Source organism: Aedes albopictus, chromosome 1 (genome assembly GCF_035046485.1).
Source record: "Aedes albopictus strain Foshan chromosome 1, AalbF5, whole genome shotgun sequence".
Lineage (NCBI taxonomy): Eukaryota > Metazoa > Arthropoda > Insecta > Diptera > Culicidae > Aedes > Aedes albopictus.
The window spans coordinates 37,320,354-37,342,863 of record NC_085136.1 but is presented as its reverse complement, the minus strand read 5'-3'; the positions used below and the strand labels follow the sequence as shown (position 1 = coordinate 37,342,863).

The window sequence follows — 22,510 nt, the reverse complement described above, 5'->3', positions numbered from 1 at the left end:
ATATTTTAAATTTTTCCCGAATCATTCTATCCTTGTTTAATAGTATAAAAGGATCGAATACACTCTAAAATTATTTTCCTTAAAATTACACGAAAAAAAAAATTTCTGTGAAAAAAATTTAAAATAATAATATTTAACCAATAATCATAAAATCTCAAAATGTTTTCATCTCAAAAAATCCGCTCCCCCAATTGGCTTCCAGGAAAAATATAAAAGTGTGGGGATGTTAAAAATAAAAATTAGAAAAATCAAAAACTGACATTCACGAAATCGAGAATTAAAAAGAATCATCTTCCAAAACATGTTTAAATCAATTTTAGATGACGAAAAATGATATTTAGATCAAAATCAAAAATTTGGGTATTAGAGGGTTAAAGCAATCCATTGAATAATTTTGTATGGAATCCATAGAAGGATTTATAGAAGAGTTCTTTTTTTTAGTTTTTAATTTCTGGATAAATCTTTAGGGAATTTCAGAGACATTTTTGAATGAATCTATGGAATTACTTGAAGAATCCCTGAAAGAATTCCTAAAGGAATTCTCAGAGAAATGATTTCATGGAAGACTTTCTAAAGGAATCACTGGAGGAATTTTTGAAGAAATCGGTGAATGGTTTTCTAAATGAATCCTTCGAGAAATTTCTGGAGAAAGCTCTCGATGAATTTCTGAAGGAATTCTGATGAAGTTCAAGGAGGAATTTTTGAAACAATCCTGCAAGATTTTCTAAAATAAATCGTTAAGATTTTTTTGCAGTTTCTAATTGAATTTCCATATGATTGCTTAATAGATTTCTTGGAAGAATTATTAAAGTAATCCCTTGAGGAATCCCTAAAGACATTTTCGAAGGAATCCCTGAAGGATTTTTTATAGGAATATCTAGAAGAATTTCTGAAGACATCGGAGGACGAATTTTTGAAATAAACCCAGAGAGTAGTTTTATTATCACAGAGGTTTTTTTTTGCAAATATGAGGGCGCAAAAATAATCAATAATCAAATAGCGGGTTTTCTTATATTCAGGAGAAGCAATTTCCAATATCATAAAGGATATTTTTTAACGTTTGGAGGCAAAACATTTGTTATATTCACAGACGCAGAATAGTTCGAAAGATCATTTTATTAAATTCAAGAAGGCGGAATACAATTTTCTTCACACTGGAAAAAAGATTTTACTCACAATATGGGAAGCAAAATATTTTGAAAAATGACACAGATTACTTTTTCTAAATTTATGAGGGCGCTCAAGCGCTTCGAGAAAATTTCATGAAAATTCTTACATACAGAGCTCTTCCAAAATCACAAAGGATTTTTTATTCTTTCTTGGGGGCAAAAAAAATATCAAAAAGGAAATTTTTCCATGTGGACGCAGAAATATAAATCAAATAGGCGACTTTCTTGCAGCAACAAGAAGGAAAGAAAATTCTTTAAAAAAAATTTTGGCGGTTTTTTAACATTAAATAAGAAGTACCTAGGTAAGAGGTTTATAAAAGAACAAAAATTTTAAACCTTGATTTAAATTATGTTTGGACGAAAACAGGATTGGTTATCTTTTAACAAGAAGCGTTTTCTCATTCTTAGCTATTTTTTAATTTTTCTGAAGAGCAGTTAGAAGCAGCAGTACAAAAAAACGCTCGTTGACGACGCGACTCCGAATAGTTGTGACACTTATTAACATAACCTACATGAATGGAAAAAATGGGTTTGTGTTCCGCACATGGTTTTAGCTGAGACCTATGTGAGCAGTCGGAAATGATCGTACTTAAGGGTATTTTTCCCTAATGTTGTATAAATAACTGCATAAATAACTTTTATGTTCGGCTATCTCAGTCATACACTTAATTAGACGTTATATGTTTATTTTACCCGACGTTTCGGCCATTGGGTGTGGCCTTTTTCAAGGGAAAAATAGTTTCTCGTCTTCGTCTTAAAGATTTTGCTGTTCTGCTTATCGTGTGGTCATGGTTTTGCTTAATTGTACATTTTTTTTCGTAAACGATATCAAAGTGAAATACGGCATTGGTTTTAATGAAGTATAAACTTAAGGACAAACGTCTTGAAATCCCGCTTTAATAGTGCACCAGAAATTCGGACGCACAAATTTCAAGATGCAAACTTCAGACAACAGTGCATTTCATTATTCTGTTCTTGCTCACTTGCAATAAGCTTAAAATAAGAAGATCAGATGCGCTGGTTTTGTTTACGACGAGATTTGTGCGCTCAAAATCGTGAGTAGGTGCCAAAGTCGGCCATTGTGGCGGTCATTTTGGGATTCTTACAAGTCTGTCCTTAAGTAACTTAAGTTACTAAACCCCCGTGTGTTCATATGGGAAAGTGTTGGTGTCTGCGCTGATTCGACCGAAACGATGACTTCTGCAGGAATCCCTGGTTCTGATTTAGTCTTTTTAGGGTCTTTTTGAAAAATACGTAACATTTTTCCTACTACCGGTGGGTATGGGACATGGTCATATATAGGCAATATTTGGCTATTTCTCAACTAGGCAGGCACAACCTAATAAAGTAAAGGCACTGGACTCTTCTCAGAAGTGTATTTGATGATTCTGAGTTGGTCTCGTTAGGGGTCATTGCAAAATACGTAACTTTTTTTCCTACTATTGATGAGTATGGGATATGGCCATATATAGGCAATATTCGGCTATTTCTCAACTAGGCAGGCACAACCTAATGGAGTAAAGCCACTGGACTCTTCTTAGAAGTGTATTCGATGATTCTGAGTTGGTCTCGTTAGGGGTCATTGAAAAATACCTAACATTTTTCACTACTACCGGTGGGTTTAGGACATGGCCATATATAGGTAATATTTGGCTATTTCTCAACTAGGCAGGCACATCCTAATGAAGTAAAGGCACTGGACTCTTCTCAGAAGTGTATTTGATGATTCTGAGTTGGTCTTGTTAGGGGTCATTGAAAAATACGTAACATTTTTTCCTGCTAATGATGAGTATGGGATATGGCCATATATAGGCAATATTTGGCTATTTCTCATCTTGGCAGGCACAACTTAATAAAGTAAATGCATTGGACTCTTCTCAGAAGTGTATTTGATGATTCTGAGTTGGTCTCGTTAGGGGTCATTGCAAAATACGTAACATTTTTTTCCTACTATTGATGAGTATGGGATATGGCCATATATAGGCAATATTTGGCTATTTCTCATCTCGGCAAGCACAACTTAATAAAGTAAATGCATTGGACTCTTCTCAGACGTGTATTTGATTATTCTGAGTTGGTCTCGTTAGGGGTCATTGCAAAATACGTAACATTTTTTCCTGCTAATTATGGGTATGGGACATGGCCATATATAGGCAATATTTGGCTATTTCTCATCTCGGCAGGCACAACTTAATAAAGTAAATGCATTGGACTCTTCTCAGAAGTGTATTTGATGATTCTGAGTTGGTCTCGTTAGGGGTCATTGCAAAATACGTAACTTTTTTTTCCTACTATTGATGAGTATGGGATATGGCCATATATAGGCAATATTTGGCTATTTCTCATCTCGGCAGGCACAACTTAATAAAGTAAATGCATTGGACTCTTCTCAGAAGTGTATTTGATGATTCTGAGTTGGTCTCGTTAGGGGTCATTGCAAAATACCTAACATTTTTCACTACTACCGGTGGGTTTAGGACATGGCCATATATAGGTAATATTTGGCTATTTCTCAACTAGGCAGGCACATCCTAATGAAGTAAAGGCACTGGACTCTTCTCAGAAGTGTATTTGATGATTCTGAGTTGGTCTTGTTAGGGGTCATTGAAAAATACGTAACATTTTTTCCTGCTAATGATGAGTATGGGATATGGCCATATATAGGCAATATTTGGCTATTTCTCATCTCGGCAGGCACAACTTAATAAAGTAAATGCATTGGACTCTTCTCAGAAGTGTATTTGATGATTCTGAGTTGGTCTCGTTAGGGGTCATTGCAAAATACGTAACATTTTTTTCCTACTATTGATGAGTATGGGATATGGCCATATATAGGCAATATTTGGCTATTTCTCATCTCGGCAGGCACAACTTAATAAAGTAAATGCATTGGACTCTTCTCAGACGTGTATTTGATTATTCTGAGTTGGTCTCGTTAGGGGTCATTGCAAAATACGTAACATTTTTTCCTGCTAATGATGGATATGGGACATGGCCATATATAGGCAATATTTGGCTATTTCTCATCTCGGCAGGCACAACTTAATAAAGTAAATGCATTGGACTCTTCTCAGAAGTGTATTTGATGATTCTGAGTTGGTCTCGTTAGGAGTCATTGCAAAATACGTAACTTTTTTCCTGCTAATGATGGGTATGGAACATGGCCATATTTAGGCAATATTTGGCTATTTCTCATCTCGGCAGGCACAACTTAATAAAGTAAATGCATTGGACTCTTCTCAGAAGTGTATTTGATGATTCTGAGTTGGTCTCGTTAGGGGTCATTGCAAAATACGTAACTTTTTTTTCCTACTATTGATGAGTATGGGATATGGCCATATATAGGCAATATTTGGCTATTTCTCATCTCGGCAGGCACAACTTAATAAAGTAAATGCATTGGACTCTTCTCAGAAGTGTATTTGATGATTCTGAGTTGGTCTCGTTAGGGGTCATTGCAAAATACGTAACTTTTTTTTCCTACTATTGATGAGTATGGGATATGGCCATATATAGGCAATATTTGGCTATTTCTCATCTCGGCAGGCACAACTTAATAAAGTAAATGCATTGGACTCTTCTCAGAAGTGTATTTGATGATTCTGAGTTGGTCTCGTTAGGGGTCATTGCAAAATACGTAACTTTTTTTCCTACTATTGATGAGTATGGGATATGGCCATATATAGGCAATATTTGGCTATTTCTCATCTCGGCAGGCACAACTTAATAAAGTAAATGCATTGGACTCTTCTCAGAAGTGTATTTGATGATTCTGAGTTGGTCTCGTTAGGGGTCATTGCAAAATACGTAACTTTTTTTTTCCTACTATTGATGAGTATGGGATATGGCCATATATAGGCAATATTTGGCTATTTCTCAACTAGGCAGGCACAACCTAATAAAGTAAAGGCAGTGGACTCTTCTTAGAAGTGTATTTGATTGATTGATGAATTGGCAGGCACAACTTAATAAAGTAAATGCATTGGACTCTTCTCAGACGTGTATATGATGATTCTGAGTTGGTCTCGTTAGGGGTCATTGCAAAATACGTAACTTTTTTTCCTGCTAATGATGGGTATGGGATATGGCCATATATAGGCAATATTTGGCTATTTCTCAACTAGGCAGGCACAACCTAATGGAGTAAAGCCACTGGACTCTTCTTAGAAGTGTATTCGATGATTCTGAGTTGGTCTCGTTAGGGGTCATTGAAAAATACCTAACATTTTTCACTACTACCGGTGGGTTTAGGACATGGCCATATATAGGTAATATTTGGCTATTTCTCAACTAGGCAGGCACATCCTAATGAAGTAAAGGCACTGGACTCTTCTCAGAAGTGTATTTGATGATTCTGAGTTGGTCTTGTTAGGGGTCATTGAAAAATACGTAACATTTTTTCCTGCTAATGATGAGTATGGGATATGGCCATATATAGGCAATATTTGGCTATTTCTCATCTCGGCAGGCACAACTTAATAAAGTAAATGCATTGGACTCTTCTCAGACGTGTATTTGATTATTCTGAGTTGGTCTCGTTAGGGGTCATTGCAAAGTACGTAACTTTTTTTTCCTACTAATGATGGGTATGGGATATGGCCATATATAGGCAATATTTGGCTATTTCTCATCTCGGCAGGCACAACTTAATAAAGTAAATGCATTGGACTCTTCTCAGAAGTGTATTTGATGATTCTGAGTTGGTCTCGTTAGGGGTCATTGCAAAATACGTAACTTTTTTTTTCCTACTATTGATGAGTATGGGATATGGCCATATATAGGCAATATTTGGCTATTTCTCAACTAGGCAGGCACAACCTAATAAAGTAAAGGCAGTGGACTCTTCTTAGAAGTGTATTTGATTGATTGATGAATTGGCAGGCACAACTTAATGAAGTAAATGCATTGGACTCTTCTCAGAAGTGTATATGATGATTCTGAGTTGGTCTCGTTAGGGGTCATTGCAAAATACGTAACTTTTTTTCCTGCTAATGATGGGTATGGGACATGGCCATTATAGGCAATATTTGGCTATTTCTCATCTCGGCAGGCACAACCTAATAAAGTAAAGGCACTGGACTCTTCTCAGAAGTGTATTTGATGATTCTGAGTTGGTCTCGTTAGGGGTCATTGCAAAATACCTAACATTTTTCACTACTACCGGTGGGTTTAGGACATGGCCATATATAGGTAATATTTGGCTATTTCTCAACTAGGCAGGCACATCCTAATGAAGTAAAGGCACTGGACTCTTCTCAGAAGTGTATTTGATGATTCTGAGTTGGTCTTGTTAGGGGTCATTGAAAAATACGTAACATTTTTTCCTGCTAATGATGAGTATGGGATATGGCCATATATAGGCAATATTTGGCTATTTCTCATCTCGGCAGGCACAACTTAATAAAGTAAATGCATTGGACTCTTCTCAGAAGTGTATTTGATGATTCTGAGTTGGTCTCGTTAGGGGTCATTGCAAAATACGTAACATTTTTTTCCTACTATTGATGAGTATGGGATATGGCCATATATAGGCAATATTTGGCTATTTCTCATCTCGGCAGGCACAACTTAATAAAGTAAATGCATTGGACTCTTCTCAGAAGTGTATTTGATGATTCTGAGTTGGTCTCGTTAGAGGTCATTGCAAAATACGTAACATTTTTTTCCTACTATTGATGAGTATGGGATATGGCCATATATAGGCAATATTTGGCTATTTCTCATCTCGGCAGGCACAACTTAATAAAGTAAATGCATTGGACTCTTCTCAGACGTGTATTTGATTATTCTGAGTTGGTCTCGTTAGGGGTCATTGCAAAATACGTAACATTTTTTCCTGCTAATTATGGGTATGGGACATGGCCATATATAGGCAATATTTGGCTATTTCTCATCTCGGCAGGCACAACTTAATAAAGTAAATGCATTGGACTCTTCTCAGAAGTGTATTTGATGATTTTGAGTTGGTCTCGTTAGGGGTCATTGCAAAATACGTAACTTTTTTTTCCTACTATTGATGGGTATGGGATATGGCCATATATAGGCAGTATTTGGCTATTTCTCATCTCGGCAGGCACAACTTAATAAAGTAAATGCATTGGACTCTTCTCAGACGTGTATTTGATTATTCTGAGTTGGTCTCGTTAGGGGTCATTGCAAAGTACGTAACTTTTTTTTTCCTACTAATGATGGGTATGGGATATGGCCATATATAGGCAATATTTGGCTATTTCTCATCTCGGCAGGCACAACTTAATAAAGTAAATGCATTGGACTCTTCTCAGAAGTGTATTTGATGATTCTGAGTTGGTCTCGTTAGGGGTCATTGCAAAGTACGTAACTTTTTTTTCCTACTAATGATGGGTATGGGATATGGCCATATATAGGCAATATTTGGCTATTTCTCATCTCGGCAGGCACAACTTAATAAAGTAAATGCATTGGACTCTTCTCAGAAGTGTATTTGATGATTCTGAGTTGGTCTCGTTAGGGGTCATTGCAAAATACGTAACATTTTTTTCCTACTATTGATGAGTATGGGATATGGCCATATATAGGCAATATTTGGCTATTTCTCATCTCGGCAGGCACAACTTAATAAAGTAAATGCATTGGACTCTTCTCAGACGTGTATTTGATTATTCTGAGTTGGTCTCGTTAGGGGTCATTGCAAAATACGTAACATTTTTTCCTGCTAATTATGGGTATGGGACATGGCCATATATAGGCAATATTTGGCTATTTCTCATCTCGGCTGGCACAACTTAATAAAGTAAATGCATTGGACTCTTCTCAGAAGTGTATTTGATGATTCTGAGTTGGTCTCGTTAGGGGTCATTGCAAAATACGTTACTTTTTTTTCCTACTATTGATGGGTATGGGATATGGCCATATATAGGCAATATTTGGCTATTTCTCATCTCGGCAGGCACAACTTAATAAAGTAAATGCATTGGACTCTTCTCAGACGTGTATTTGATTATTCTGAGTTGGTCTCGTTAGGGTTCATTGCAAAATACGTAACATTTTTTCCTGCTAATCATGGCCATATATAGGCAATATTTGGCTATTTCTCATCTCGGCAGGCACAACTTAATAAAGTAAATGCATTGGACTCTTCTCAGAAGTGTATTTGATGATTCTGAGTTGGTCTCGTTAGGGGTCATTGCAAAATACGTAACTTTTTTTTCCTACTATTGATGGGTATGGGATATGGCCATATATAGGCAATATTTGGCTATTTCTCATCTCGGCAGGCACAACTTAATAAAGTAAATGCATTGGACTCTTCTCAGACGTGTATTTGATGATTCTGAGTTGGTCTCGTTAGGGGTCATTGCAAAATACGTAACTTTTTTTTCCTACTATTGATGGGTATGGGATATGGCCATATATAGGCAATATTTGGCTATTTCTCATCTCGGCAGGCACAACTTAATAAAGTAAATGCATTGGACTCTTCTCAGACGTGTATTTGATTATTCTGAGTTGGTCTCGTTAGGGGTCATTGCAAAGTACGTAACTTTTTTTTTCCTACTAATGATGGGTATGGGATATGGCCATATATAGGCAATATTTGGCTATTTCTCATCTCGGCAGGCACAACTTAATAAAGTAAATGCATTGGACTCTTCTCAGAAGTGTATTTGATGATTCTGAGTTGGTCTCGTTAGGGGTCATTGCAAAATACGTAACTTTTTTTTCCTACTATTGATGAGTATGGGATATGGCCATATATAGGCAATATTTGGCTATTTCTCATCTCGGCAGGCACAACTTAATGAAGTCAATGCATTGGACTCTTCTCAGAAGTGTATTTGATGATTCTGAGTTGGTCTCGTTAGGGGTCATTGCAAAATACGAAACTTTTTTTTCCTACTATTGATGGGTATGGGATATGGCCATATATAGGCAATATTTGGCTATTTCTCATCTCGGCAGGCACAACTTAATAAAGTAAATGCATTGGACTCTTCTTAGAAGTGTATTTGATGATTCTGAGTTGGTCTCGTTAGGGGTCATTGCAAAATACGTAACTTTTTTTTCCTACTATTGATGAGTATGGGATATGGCCATATATAGGCAATATTTGGCTATTTCTCATCTCGGCAGGCACAACTTAATAAGGTTAATACATTGGACTCTTCTCAGACGTGTATTTGATTATTCTGAGTTGGTCTCGTTAGGGGTCATTGCAAAATACGTAACATTTTTTCCTGCTAATTATGGGTATGGGACATGGCCATATATAGGCAATATTTGGCTATTTCTCATCTCGGCAGGCACAACTTAATAAAGTAAATGCATTGGACTCTTCTCAGAAGTGTATTTGATAATTCTGAGTTGGTCTCGTTAGGGGTCATTGCAAAATACGTAACTTTTTTTTCCTACTATTGATGGGTATGGGATATGGCCATATATAGGCAATATTTGGCTATTTCTCATCTCGGCAGGCACAACTTAATGAAGTAAATGCATTGGACTCTTCTCAGAAGTGTATTTGATGATTCTGAGTTGGTCTCGTTAGGGGTCATTGCAAAATACGTAACTTTTTTTTCCTACTATTGATGGGTATGGGATATGGCCATATATAGGCAATATTTGGCTATTTCTCATCTCGGCAGGCACAACTTAATAAAGTAAATGCATTGGACTCTTCTCAGAAGTGTATTTGATGATTCTGAGTTGGTCTCGTTAGGGGTCATTGCAAAATACGTAACTTTTTTTTCCTACTATTGATGAGTATGGGATATGGCCATATATAGGCAATATTTGGCTATTTCTCATCTCGGCAGGCACAACTTAATAAGGTTAATACATTGGACTCTTCTCAGACGTGTATTTGATTATTCTGAGTTGGTCTCGTTAGGGGTCATTGCAAAATACGTAACATTTTTTCCTGCTAATTATGGGTATGGGACATGGCCATATATAGGCAATATTTGGCTATTTCTCATCTCGGCAGGCACAACTTAATAAAGTAAATGCATTGGACTCTTCTCAGAAGTGTATTTGATAATTCTGAGTTGGTCTCGTTAGGGGTCATTGCAAAATACGTAACTTTTTTTTCCTACTATTGATGGGTATGGGATATGGCCATATATAGGCAATATTTGGCTATTTCTCATCTCGGCAGGCACAACTTAATAAAGTAAATGCATTGGACTCTTCTCAGACGTGTATTTGATTATTCTGAGTTGGTCTCGTTAGGGGTCATTGCAAAGTACGTAACTTTTTTTTCCTACTAATGATGGGTATGGGATATGGCCATATATAGGCAATATTTGGCTATTTCTCATCTCGGCAGGCACAACTTAATGAAGTAAATGCATTGGACTCTTCTCAGAAGTGTATTTGATAATTCTGAGTTGGTCTCGTTAGGGGTCATTGCAAAATACGTAACTTTTTTTTCCTACTATTGATGGGTATGGGATATGGCCATATATAGGCAATATTTGGCTATTTCTCATCTCGGCAGGCACAACTTAATAAAGTAAATGCATTGGACTCTTCTCAGAAGTGTATTTGATGATTCTGAGTTGGTCTCGTTAGGGGTCATTGCAAAATACGTAACTTTTTTTTTCCTGATAATGATAGGTATGTGACATGGCCATATATAGGCAATATTTGGCTATTTCTCATCTCGACAGGCACAACTTAATAAAGTAAATGCATTGGACTCTTCTCAGACGTGTATTTGATTATTCTGAGTTGGTCTCGTTAGGGGTCATTGCAAAGTACGTAACTTTTTTTTTCCTACTAATGATGGGTATGGGATATGGCCATATATAGGCAATATTTGGCTATTTCTCATCTCGGCAGGCACAACTTAATAAAGTAAATGCATTGGACTCTTCTCAGAAGTGTATTTGATGATTCTGAGTTGGTCTCGTTAGGGGTCATTGCAAAATACGTAACATTTTTTCCTGCTAATGATGGGTATGGGATATGGCCATATATAGGCAATATTTGGCTATTTCTCATCTCGGCAGGCACAACTTAATAAAGTAAATGCATTGGACTCTTCTCAGAAGTGTATTTGATGATTCTGAGTTGGTCTCGTTAGGGGTCATTGCAAAATACGTAACTTTTTTTTCCTACTATTGATGGGTATGGGATATGGCCATATATAGGCAATATTTGGCTATTTCTCATCTCGGCAGGCACAACTTAATAAAGTAAATGCATTGGACTCTTCTCAGACGTGTATTTGATTATTCTGAGTTGGTCTCGTTAGGGGTCATTGCAAAGTACGTAACTTTTTTTTTCCTACTAATGATGGGTATGGGATATGGCCATATATAGGCAATATTTGGCTATTTCTCATCTCGGCAGGCACAACTTAATAAAGTAAATGCATTGGACTCTTCTTAGAAGTGTATTTGATGATTCTGAGTTGGTCTCGTTAGGGGTCATTGCAAAATACGTAACTTTTTTTTCCTACTATTGATGAGTATGGGATATGGCCATATATAGGCAATATTTGGCTATTTCTCATCTCGGCAGGCACAACTTAATAAGGTTAATACATTGGACTCTTCTCAGACGTGTATTTGATTATTCTGAGTTGGTCTCGTTAGGGGTCATTGCAAAATACGTAACATTTTTTCCTGCTAATTATGGGTATGGGACATGGCCATATATAGGCAATATTTGGCTATTTCTCATCTCGGCAGGCACAACTTAATAAAGTAAATGCATTGGACTCTTCTCAGAAGTGTATTTGATAATTCTGAGTTGGTCTCGTTAGGGGTCATTGCAAAATACGTAACTTTTTTTTCCTACTATTGATGGGTATGGGATATGGCCATATATAGGCAATATTTGGCTATTTCTCATCTCGGCAGGCACAACTTAATGAAGTAAATGCATTGGACTCTTCTCAGAAGTGTATTTGATGATTCTGAGTTGGTCTCGTTAGGGGTCATTGCAAAATACGTAACTTTTTTTTCCTACTATTGATGGGTATGGGATATGGCCATATATAGGCAATATTTGGCTATTTCTCATCTCGGCAGGCACAACTTAATAAAGTAAATGCATTGGACTCTTCTCAGAAGTGTATTTGATGATTCTGAGTTGGTCTCGTTAGGGGTCATTGCAAAATACGTAACTTTTTTTTCCTACTATTGATGAGTATGGGATATGGCCATATATAGGCAATATTTGGCTATTTCTCATCTCGGCAGGCACAACTTAATAAGGTTAATACATTGGACTCTTCTCAGACGTGTATTTGATTATTCTGAGTTGGTCTCGTTAGGGGTCATTGCAAAATACGTAACATTTTTTCCTGCTAATTATGGGTATGGGACATGGCCATATATAGGCAATATTTGGCTATTTCTCATCTCGGCAGGCACAACTTAATAAAGTAAATGCATTGGACTCTTCTCAGAAGTGTATTTGATAATTCTGAGTTGGTCTCGTTAGGGGTCATTGCAAAATACGTAACTTTTTTTTCCTACTATTGATGGGTATGGGATATGGCCATATATAGGCAATATTTGGCTATTTCTCATCTCGGCAGGCACAACTTAATGAAGTAAATGCATTGGACTCTTCTCAGAAGTGTATTTGATGATTCTGAGTTGGTCTCGTTAGGGGTCATTGCAAAATACGTAACTTTTTTTTCCTACTATTGATGGGTATGGGATATGGCCATATATAGGCAATATTTGGCTATTTCTCATCTCGGCAGGCACAACTTAATAAAGTAAATGCATTGGACTCTTCTCAGAAGTGTATTTGATGATTCTGAGTTGGTCTCGTTAGGGGTCATTGCAAAATACGTAACTTTTTTTTCCTACTATTGATGAGTATGGGATATGGCCATATATAGGCAATATTTGGCTATTTCTCATCTCGGCAGGCACAACTTAATAAGGTTAATACATTGGACTCTTCTCAGACGTGTATTTGATTATTCTGAGTTGGTCTCGTTAGGGGTCATTGCAAAATACGTAACATTTTTTCCTGCTAATTATGGGTATGGGACATGGCCATATATAGGCAATATTTGGCTATTTCTCATCTCGGCAGGCACAACTTAATAAAGTAAATGCATTGGACTCTTCTCAGAAGTGTATTTGATAATTCTGAGTTGGTCTCGTTAGGGGTCATTGCAAAATACGTAACTTTTTTTTCCTACTATTGATGGGTATGGGATATGGCCATATATAGGCAATATTTGGCTATTTCTCATCTCGGCAGGCACAACTTAATAAAGTAAATGCATTGGACTCTTCTCAGACGTGTATTTGATTATTCTGAGTTGGTCTCGTTAGGGGTCATTGCAAAGTACGTAACTTTTTTTTCCTACTAATGATGGGTATGGGATATGGCCATATATAGGCAATATTTGGCTATTTCTCATCTCGGCAGGCACAACTTAATGAAGTAAATGCATTGGACTCTTCTCAGAAGTGTATTTGATAATTCTGAGTTGGTCTCGTTAGGGGTCATTGCAAAATACGTAACTTTTTTTTCCTACTATTGATGGGTATGGGATATGGCCATATATAGGCAATATTTGGCTATTTCTCATCTCGGCAGGCACAACTTAATAAAGTAAATGCATTGGACTCTTCTCAGAAGTGTATTTGATGATTCTGAGTTGGTCTCGTTAGGGGTCATTGCAAAATACGTAACTTTTTTTTTCCTGATAATGATAGGTATGTGACATGGCCATATATAGGCAATATTTGGCTATTTCTCATCTCGACAGGCACAACTTAATAAAGTAAATGCATTGGACTCTTCTCAGACGTGTATTTGATTATTCTGAGTTGGTCTCGTTAGGGGTCATTGCAAAATACGTAACTTTTTTTTTCCTACTAATGATGGGTATGGGATATGGCCATATATAGGCAATATTTGGCTATTTCTCATCTCGGCAGGCACAACTTAATAAAGTAAATGCATTGGACTCTTCTCAGAAGTGTATTTGATGATTCTGAGTTGGTCTCGTTAGGGGTCATTGCAAAATACGTAACATTTTTTCCTGCTAATGATGGGTATGGGATATGGCCATATATAGGCAATATTTGGCTATTTCTCATCTCGGCAGGCACAACTTAATAAAGTAAATGCATTGGACTCTTCTCAGAAGTGTATTTGATGATTCTGAGTTGGTCTCGTTAGGGGTCATTGCAAAATACGTAACTTTTTTTTCCTACTATTGATGGGTATGGGATATGGCCATATATAGGCAATATTTGGCTATTTCTCATCTCGGCAGGCACAACTTAATAAAGTAAATGCATTGGACTCTTCTCAGACGTGTATTTGATTATTCTGAGTTGGTCTCGTTAGGGGTCATTGCAAAGTACGTAACTTTTTTTTCCTACTAATGATGGGTATGGGATATGGCCATATATAGGCAATATTTGGCTATTTCTCATCTCGGCAGGCACAACTTAATAAAGTAAATGCATTGGACTCTTCTCAGACGTGTATTTGATTATTCTGAGTTGGTCTCGTTAGGGGTCATTGCAAAGTACGTAACTTTTTTTTTCCTACTAATGATGGGTATGGGATATGGCCATATATAGGCAATATTTGGCTATTTCTCATCTCGGCAGGCACAACTTAATAAAGTAAATGCATTGGACTCTTCTCAGAAGTGTATTTGATGATTCTGAGTTGGTCTCGTTAGGGGTCCTTGCAAAATACGTAACATTTTTTCCTGCTTATGATGGGTATGGGATATGGCCATATATAGGCAATATTTGGCTATTTCTCATCTCGGCAGGCACAACTTAATAAAGTAAATGCATTGGACTCTTCTCAGACGTGTATTTGATTATTCTGAGTTGGTCTCGTTAGGGGTCATTGAAAAATACGTAACATTTTTTTCTTACTGCTTAAGGCTATGGGGCATGATCAAATGTAGGCTTTATTCTTGTTTATTGCTAAAATAGGCATGTTTGCTCTACTCATCAAATACGAACTTCGTGAATAAGTGTTAATTGAGAATTGCGTTTAAAAAAAAATGAAAAAGCTAAAATGATCAACAAACTACATACAGAAAATAAGAATAACCGAGTCATAATTCAGAAAACGTGTTTTTTCCTTTGAATTTTGAGAAAAGTTTGGATAATTTGCAATTCTCAATTGAGAAAAAAAATTCAAATTCCGATTTTCAACTGCTCGCATAAGTCCTGTTCAATGAAGTAGGTTGAACATGGTCGAAGTTGCTGCTGCATCCTGCGCATACCCATTTGTCTACGAATTGGCTTCATTGAACAGGACTATAAATATTTTCTGGCGTTCGATTTGCATAGGGCGAATCTGTATAAAAATCACAGCAAACATACGACCTATTCACATCGAACTCCATCGAACTGCAGTTTCGATTGGAATGGCAAGAATGCCCCGTGCACGGACATCGTTTTAAAAACGAGTTTTGCGCTAGCAACTTGCATGCAAGCATCAGTTCAATAACGCCCCTATCTACTGCTACGCCCTGTTTGCTAGCGCGATCCGATGTCTCGCGCATTTAACTTAGCTTTCTGAGGATTCGTCTAGGAACATCTGCTGGATTCTTTTTGGGGTTCCTCAGGCAATTAATTCTCAGAATTCACTAAGGATATTTCTATGGGCATTTCTCAGGGACGTCCATATGAGGATTCCTCCAGAAATTCCTCTTCGAATACTTTCTGTGGATTCATCCAGAATCTTCCGTAGATACTTTCTCAGGAATTTCAACAGGAATGATCTGGGATTTATCCGTGAATTATTTCAAGAAATAAATGCAGGAACTCCAGTGATTCTTCAAGAACACCTGAAAGATTCCCAGGAGTAACTCCTGGTAGATTTTCAGGAGAAACTTTTGAAGCAAATCCTAAAAGAAACACAAGGAGCGTTCCCAGAAGAAATTCTTGGAGAATTTCCAGAAGAGATTCCAGAAAGATTCCAAGAAGGAACTCTTGGAAGACTCCCTGAATAAATCCCTGGAGAATTCATTTAAGAAGAACTCCTGGAAGGATCTTAAAATGAATTTCTGGAAGATTTCCAAAAAGAGCTTCTGTTGGAAAATTTCGTGAAAGATTCCCAAAAAAAAATTTCTGCAGAATTTCCATAAAAAACCCCTGGAGGATTTTTAGAAACAACTTTTGGAAGATAAACATAAAACCCATGAAGATTTACAGAAGGAACTTCTGGAGAGCACCCAGAAGGAACATCTGAAGGGTTTCCAGAAGAAACTTTCGGAAGATTGACATAAGAAGCTCTTTAAGGACAGACTTGTTAGAATCCCAAAATGGCCGCCACAATGTCCGACTTTGGCACCTACTCACGATTTCAAGCGCACAAATCTCTTTGTAAACAAAACCAGCGTGCCTGGTTTTCTTATTTTAAGCTTATTACAAGTGAGCAAGAACAGAATAATAAAATGCATTGTTGTTTGAAGCTTGCTTCTTGAGATTTGTGCATCTGAAGTTCTTATGCACTGTTGTAGCGGGATTTTAAGACGTTTGTCCTTAAGGACAGTACGAAATCCTTGAGAAATTCTAAATTCGCCTCAGGAGAAAACCCATCGTAAGTTGACGGAATCCAATAATAAAGGCATAGATGAATTCCAGTAGATACTGCTTTAGGAACCCTAACAAGAACAGCTGGAAAAGGATTTCCTGAAAAAAATGCATGTAGACGGAACTTTTTGAATCCCAGCAGAAAATTCAGATGAAATCCCAGAAAATATCCTGGGAGATTATCAGGAGAAACCCTAGGAAAAAGGAACACTAGGACCGGTCTCAGAAGGATTTCCTGGAGGAATTCCAGGAGTGACTCCTGGAAGATTCCGGAGAGGAACTCTTGGAGGATTCCCATAAGAAATTCCTGGTGGATTCCTATAGAGAAAAATAAACTTCTGAGAGGTCCCGGTGGAGGAATTCTTGTAAGAATTTAAACAAGAATTTCTGAAGATTCTCAAAAAGAGCTTCTGCCGGATTTCCGAAAAAAAAACTCCTTAAGAATTTTTCAGATAGAAGTTCTGGATGATAAACAGAACGATCTCCTGAAAGTAGTAACTTTTGGTAAATTAATATAAAAAGCTCTTGGAGAAAAACCAGCAGAAGCTCTTGGTGAAACCCATCAATGAACGCATAGATGAATTCCAGTAGAAAATCCTAGAAGAACCCCAAATAAAACACCTGGAGAAGGATTTTCCGGAAGAATGCAGAATGACGGAACTCTTTGGATCCTAGTATGAAATTCAACGGGAATCCCTGACAAACTTATGAAGAAACTGCAAAGGAGAATTTCTTAAAACCCCAGAAGGAACTCCTGGAGGAATTTCAGAAAAAAAATCTTCTGAAGAATGGACTTATCCACCGATGAACCGAATTCATCGCGGTCCGAGAATTTTGACACTAGAGCGGGGTCGTTTCCAATCAGAATCATTCAATTCTGATTGGAACGACCCCGCTCTAGTGTCAAAATTCTCGGACCGCGATGAATTCGGTTCATCGGTGGATAAGTCCATACTGCGGAGAAATCCATAGAAGAATTTCAGAAGGAACATCTGGGTGAACCACACAGGGATGAACACATAGAGATGTTTCAAGAGAACGTTTGGTGTTAAACCCAAAAGGAATTCTTTGAGGAATGTCGTTTCTTGGTGGAATTTCTGAAGCAATTCCCATAGAAACTCCAAGTGGAATTTAAAAAGGAACTTCTGGAATTGATCCAGAAGGAACTTCTGGTGATATTCCAGGGGTCAGGTACGACAACTTTTAATTGAGAATCGTATAAGAATATTTAGAAAAATCCCAGAAAATTTTTGAGGGGTCCCAGAAGAAAATCTTTGCAAGGGGGAATTCCATGAGATTATTGAAATGTTCTCAACGATTCGATTGAAAAGAAAGTCTTTATAAAATGTACCCGGTAAATCTCTAGCGATTTCTGTGAGGACTTTGACCACTTTTTATTTCACAGTTTCTTTGGGAACATTTTCAGTTTTTAGTCTACATCTAGTGGCTACCGCTCCTGATTCGTATGCACAAGGTCCTGGGTTCAATCCCTGACCCTTCTTTTTCTTCCTACTCAGTATCTTTGTATATGCTTTCTCACTCCTCTATACATATACAACTCATGTATATTCACATGTTCATAGCCATCGCTAGAGCAGAAACGGGTTGAAAAAGTCGTTTCCTCTCCTTCCAACTTTCACAGCATAGTGCCAATCTATCAGATAACGCCTACGAGTCATGCAATCAAGTGAACTGTGCCACATCATCTTCAGAGTTATAAACACACTAATGACATTCACGCACCAATGTGTGAACCCTCTGCCAACTGTATCCCACCAACACTTCAACATCCGCATGAGTTTGTGCAGACGTAGTCAAAACCTCGAAAAAACTAATTGGTCTTCAAATTGTTATGAAAATGTCATTTATTGGCCAATTTCACTTAGCCCTGGTAAAAAATGTAAATCGTCATCATTTTTCCATGAAACATGTCATGACGTTTTTTTTCCTTGACATTTCGTGACATTTTCCAACCCTGGATGGAATGTGCATCTTTTACAATACCAAGTTTTGTGTATATTTATTGCACGTTTCCAACCGAGTATACCTCTGCATAATTGTGGTTGTAGCGATTAGGAGATTTTGTTGTTAAGCTACATGATCAGGATTCTCCTTGGTAGGTGTTGTGATCCCTGTTACCCGTTTATATATCAAGCGTACAACGACGTCTATGATACCGAAAAATTAAAACACAAAGAACCGTAGAACTGTAAAGAAAAGTTCATGCATACTCTTAAGAAAACAATGTTTAAAGTTCGGTACCGAATACGGCCAAATGGACGCCATTAATATCAGCAGTTTCAGCACTAACTTACCCTGAATGAACAGAAAGAACAGTCTATGAAGAAAAGAAAAAATAAATTAGATGATCATATTGGCACCTGAATTGTCAAAAAGTTCCTCGGAATTCTTTTGATAATAATTCGGCCAAACGACCCATTCGGCCATATGGCACTCGGCCAAATGGCGTTCGACTAAATGCCAAGAAACCATTTCAATTAAATTCTCGAAAAAAATACCGAATGAGACAATTATATGATGGTTAACTTCCTGGCAAAAATCTTCAGCTCATATCAAAACATATTTTTAGAGGGCCAGTACAATTGGAAGCAGGGCTGTGAAATTTCAGGATGATAACGTCACTCGCTGTGATTCTCACTTCAAATGACAAACGCCGACCATCAGAACAAAGTCGCCAAAGCACTTTAAGCCAACCTTCGTTCCAGGCAGAATCAGAACATCTAACATTTGCTATCGTCAATTTTTCAACCACACGATGCAGCACGAAGCTCTGACTGCCTGAATTCTTGTTCTAAGCCTTACATTCATATTCATATGTTGTGTTATATTTGTGTTTGTAGCGCCTTTCAACAAAATGACCCTCATTCGGACTAAAGTTGATGACGGTCAGGTCACTCAGCAATGATTGTCATTTGTATGCGTCCAAGCAACGGTAATCTGCGTTGGTCTCCCGTTTAGATCAGCAAAGCATGACCGTGTCGAGAGTTACAATCGTATCAGCGCGTTCGTCACGAATGTCGGATAGATGGACGAAACAGGAATATGGAGGTAACTAGGGGTTTTCTATGTCAAGTATTGTGATGTGGCACAAGACTGATAGAAACGGAAGTCTGGATGCAAAACAGTTCTGGTTAAAGTTCATGAAGAATTAAGGTCCCATTTTACATGACAAATATTTGGCCAAATAAGGCAAACAAATGGCCAACACAACGTGAATCATAGCAATCTTGGATGAATTTCGGAGTAACATTTAGTATAATAATAAACAGTGTACTGGCACCTTTATTTATGAAGAGTGTAGTGTTTATTATAGAATTATTGCAGAAGTTTTTGAAAGCATTACTAGTCGTAAAAGAAGAATTTTGATGCTTTTCTTGAAAAACTTTGCAAAATAAAAAGAATTGATTAGTTATTTATCAATTTTAAGAAAAACAATTATAGAATTTATTGAATCCTGAATGCATTCGGACCAAGATTTTCTTATGTGTTTGTATTATGGTTCTTGTAAAGGCCTGGAGGCATTTGTAGAAGCTCTGAAGATTTTTTTTTGATGACGGCAATTATACCGCATAGAAAAATTGCGTTATTTATAAAAAAAACCCTAATTAATCCACCTATCGGTGATGGCTCCTTTCTCGTGCCTTCGAAAACACATTTCAACAAAACTCAAGTGACATGTTGATAAATATCGCACTTTCATACGTTAAACAAAAATCCATTACATGGCATCATAAATCATATCGTTTATGTGGCTTTGATGTTTGAGCCTCAAACTCTTAAGGACATATATGAGGGAATCCAAAGATGGCTGTCACAATGGCTGCCTTGCAAATACAGAAAGCACGGATCTCGTCATCTAAACAACAAACAGAGCTGAAGAAGCAATTATTATTATTTTTATTTATTTACGACGTTTTACCCATAAGTGAGCATTCGTGTCGGGCGAAAAAGCAATGAGCAGCCTTGCTCAGTCTAGAATTCGTCCCTATATCAAATAAACCCATATGACATGGATTTAGAGCTTAAAACGCCATTAAACAGCCACCATCCTGAATTTGGAGCAGCCACCTTGGTGTTTGGGCCACCATTTTGCATATTGCGATCGCCATTTTTGGACTCCGGATATCTTCCTTATAATTTATTTCCAATTATGTAAATTGCTACTCGGCACCGTTTTGCTGTAATTTGCTATTGTGCCTAATAAATCAATAAAAAATGGGGCTCGCCCCGAAAAAAAAAAAAAAAAAAAAAATATCTTCCTTACACCAAATATACCAATTTTTCATAGTTTTAGGGCCTAAAACTCCATTAAACAGCCTCCATCTTCAATTTGAAGCCGCCATCTTGAATTTTAGACCGCTATATTGGATATTCAGGCCGCCATTTTCGGACTCCAAACATTTTCCCCATACAAAATACCCATATTGCATGATTTTAGGGCCTAAAACTCCGTTATACAGCTGCCATCTTGATTTTGGAGCCGCCATTTTGGATTTTAGACCACTCTTGGATATTCAGGTTGCCATTTTTGGACTCCGGACACCTTCCCCATACAAATTATAACCATATTGCATGGTTTTAGAGCCAAAAACTCCACTTAACAACCGCCATCTCGAATTTGGAGCCGCCATCTTGGATTTTAGACCGCCATCTTGGATATTCTGGTTACCGTTTTTGGACTCCAGACATCTTCCTCATACCAAATGTACCCATATTGCATGGTTTTAGGGTCTAAAACTCCTTTAAAAAGCCTCCATCTTGAATTTGAAGCCGCCATCTTGAATTTTAGAACGCCATCTTGAATGTTCAGGTCGCTATTTTTGGACACCGGACATCTACCCCATACAAAATATACCCTTATTGCATGGTTTAGGGCCTAAAACTCCGTCTACAGCCGCCATATTGAATTTGAAGCCGCCATCTTGAATTTTAGACCACCATCTTGGATACTCCAGACCATGTCGCCCATGTTACATGGTTTTAGTGCCTAAAACTCCATTAAACTGCCGCCATCTTGGATTTTAGACCGCCCTCTTGGATATTATGGTCGCCATTATTGGACTCCAAACATCTTCCCCATACAAAATATACCCATATTGCATGGTGTAGGGCTTAAAACTCCATTATACAGCCGCCATCTTGAATTTGGAACCACCATTTTGGATTTTAGACCGCCATCTTGAATTTTGGACCGACATCGTAGAATTTGCGGCCTCCTGTGTTAATATCCGCACAAAAATTGCCAATCATGCTGAAGGTTGCAAAAATCGCCGCAGTTTGATGTGTCGCATGATGAGGCTTGGTCGGGGACTTGGTTCAGTTTTATGTGTGGCCAGTTCTACCGGTGCTGATACGGATCACTCAAATGGCCATAACTCCGGAACGCCTTGACCGATCCGGACCATTTTCATTAGCAAACAATGCGGTAAAATTCCGGTTCGATTCGAGCTATAATCCGAAAAATCGCCCAATGGAAAGTGTCTGAAAAGTGAGTGACCTTTTTGTACACAGACATACATACACACATACACACATACACACACAGGGGTGTTCAAATGTGTTTCAGGGCGTTTCAAAAAGTTACAAGACGTTTATGGAATGTTTCAGAATCGTTTTTCTAGGGGGTTCTAGGGGGCTTTGGGGTTCTTAGAATGTTTCAGCAGGTATTCTAGTTACAGAACGTTTCAGGGCGTTTCTAGGGGGTTACGGGTGGGCTTATCAATGTGTTTCAGGGCATTTCAAGGGAGTTGCAGGAAATTTCAAACTGTTTCAGGGAGTTTCAAGTGA

General features: G+C 37.6%; 1 protein-coding gene and 1 long non-coding RNA gene across 2 annotated transcripts in view; one reads left to right on the top strand and one right to left on the bottom strand.

Moving 5' to 3' along the window:
• Positions 1-22,510, top strand: part of LOC109416786 (death-associated protein kinase related) — a gene marked incomplete in the record, with an annotated part of 584,944 nt that overhangs the window by 45,371 nt on the left and 517,063 nt on the right.
• On the bottom strand, positions 969-17,456 carry LOC134284878 (uncharacterized). Its single transcript, XR_009995992.1, has 2 exons — positions 14,165-17,456; positions 969-13,991 (listed from the first exon to the last, which is right to left on the bottom strand). It is a non-coding gene; the product is annotated as an uncharacterized LOC134284878 (long non-coding RNA).